Genomic DNA, 2,500 nt, shown 5'->3' with positions numbered 1-2,500 from the left:
GGTTAGGGTTAGGGTTAGGGTTAGGGTTAGGGTTAGGGTTAGGGTTAGGGTTAGGGTTAGGGTTAGGGTTAGGGTTAGGGTTAGGGTTAGGGTTAGGGTTAGGGTTAGGGTTAGGGTTAGGGTTAGGGTTAGGGTTAGGGTTAGGGTTAGGGTTAGGGTTAGGGTTAGGGTTAGGGTTAGGGTTAGGGTTAGGGTTAGGGTTAGGGTTAGGGTTAGGGTTAGGGTTAGGGTTAGGGTTAGGGTTAGGGTTAGGGTTAGGGTTAGGGTTAGGGTTAGGGTTAGGGTTAGGGTTAGGGTTAGGGTTAGGGTTAGGGTTAGGGTTAGGGTTAGGGTTAGGGTTAGGGTTAGGGTTAGGGTTAGGGTTAGGGTTAGGGTTAGGGTTAGGGTTAGGGTTAGGGTTAGGGTTAGGGTTAGGGTTAGGGTTAGGGTTAGGGTTAGGGTTAGGGTTAGGGTTAGGGTTAGGGTTAGGGTTAGGGTTAGGGTTAGGGTTAGGGTTAGGGTTAGGGTTAGGGTTAGGGTTAGGGTTAGGGTTAGGGTTAGGGTTAGGGTTAGGGTTAGGGTTAGGGTTAGGGTTAGGGTTAGGGTTAGGGTTAGGGTTAGGGTTAGGGTTAGGGTTAGGGTTAGGGTTAGGGTTAGGGTTAGGGTTAGGGTTAGGGTTAGGGTTAGGGTTAGGGTTAGGGTTAGGGTTAGGGTTAGGGTTAGGGTTAGGGTTAGGGTTAGGGTTAGGGTTAGGGTTAGGGTTAGGGTTAGGGTTAGGGTTAGGGTTAGGGTTAGGGTTAGGGTTAGGGTTAGGGTTAGGGTTAGGGTTAGGGTTAGGGTTAGGGTTAGGGTTAGGGTTAGGGTTAGGGTTAGGGTTAGGGTTAGGGTTAGGGTTAGGGTTAGGGTTAGGGTTAGGGTTAGGGTTAGGGTTAGGGTTAGGGTTAGGGTTAGGGTTAGGGTTAGGGTTAGGGTTAGGGTTAGGGTTAGGGTTAGGGTTAGGGTTAGGGTTAGGGTTAGGGTTAGGGTTAGGGTTAGGGTTAGGGTTAGGGTTAGGGTTAGGGTTAGGGTTAGGGTTAGGGTTAGGGTTAGGGTTAGGGTTAGGGTTAGGGTTAGGGTTAGGGTTAGGGTTAGGGTTAGGGTTAGGGTTAGGGTTAGGGTTAGGGTTAGGGTTAGGGTTAGGGTTAGGGTTAGGGTTAGGGTTAGGGTTAGGGTTAGGGTTAGGGTTAGGGTTAGGGTTAGGGTTAGGGTTAGGGTTAGGGTTAGGGTTAGGGTTAGGGTTAGGGTTAGGGTTAGGGTTAGGGTTAGGGTTAGGGTTAGGGTTAGGGTTAGGGTTAGGGTTAGGTGGTTAGGGTTAGGTAGGGTTAGGGTTAGGGTTAGGGTTAGGGTTAGGGTTAGGGTTAGGGTTAGGGTTAGGGTTAGGGTTAGGGTTAGGGTTAGGGTTAGGGTTAGGGTTAGGGTTAGGGTTAGGGTTAGGGTTAGGGTTAGGGTTAGGGTTAGGTTAGGGTTAGGGTTAGGGTTAGGGTTAGGGTTAGGGTTAGGGTTAGGGTTAGGGTTAGGGTTAGGGTTAGGGTTAGGGTTAGGGTTAGGGTTAGGGTTAGGGTTAGGGTTAGGGTTAGGGTTAGGGTTAGGGTTAGGGTTAGGGTTAGGGTTAGGGTTAGGGTTAGGGTTAGGGTTAGGGTTAGGGTTAGGGTTAGGGTTAGGGTTAGGGTTAGGGTTAGGGTTAGGGTTAGGGTTAGGGTTAGGGTTAGGGTTAGGGTTAGGGTTAGGGTTAGGGTTAGGGTTAGGGTTAGGGTTAGGGTTAGGGTTAGGGTTAGGGTTAGGGTTAGGGTTAGGGTTAGGGTTAGGGTTAGGGTTAGGGTTAGGGTTAGGGTTAGGGTTAGGGTTAGGGTTAGGGTTAGGGTTAGGGTTAGGGTTAGGGTTAGGGTTAGGGTTAGGGTTAGGGTTAGGGTTAGGGTTAGGGTTAGGGTTAGGGTTAGGGTTAGGGTTAGGGTTAGGGTTAGGGTTAGGGTTAGGGTTAGGGTTAGGGTTAGGGTTAGGGTTAGGGTTAGGGTTAGGGTTAGGGTTAGGGTTAGGGTTAGGGTTAGGGTTAGGGTTAGGGTTAGGGTTAGGGTTAGGGTTAGGGTTAGGGTTAGGGTTAGGGTTAGGGTTAGGGTTAGGGTTAGGGTTAGGGTTAGGGTTAGGTTAGGGTTAGGGTTAGGGTTAGGGTTAGGGTTAGGGTTAGGGTTAGGGTTAGGGTTAGGGTTAGGGTTAGGGTTAGGGTTAGGGTTAGGGTTAGGGTTAGGGTTAGGGTTAGGGTTAGGGTTAGGGTTAGGGTTAGGGTTAGGGTTAGGGTTAGGGTTAGGGTTAGGGTTAGGGTTAGGGTTAGGGTTAGGGTTAGGGTTAGGGTTAGGGTTAGGGTTAGGGTTAGGGTTAGGGTTAGGGTTAGGGTTAGGGTTAGGGTTAGGGTTAGGGTTAGGGTTAGGGTTAGGGTTAGGGTTAGGGTTAGGGTTAGGGTTAGGGTTAGGGTTAGGGTTAGGGTTAG

This window comes from Castor canadensis, chromosome 13 (assembly GCF_047511655.1).
Source record: "Castor canadensis chromosome 13, mCasCan1.hap1v2, whole genome shotgun sequence".
NCBI classification, from domain to species: Eukaryota; Metazoa; Chordata; class Mammalia; order Rodentia; family Castoridae; genus Castor; species Castor canadensis.
Note: the sequence above shows the minus strand (reverse complement) of the source record.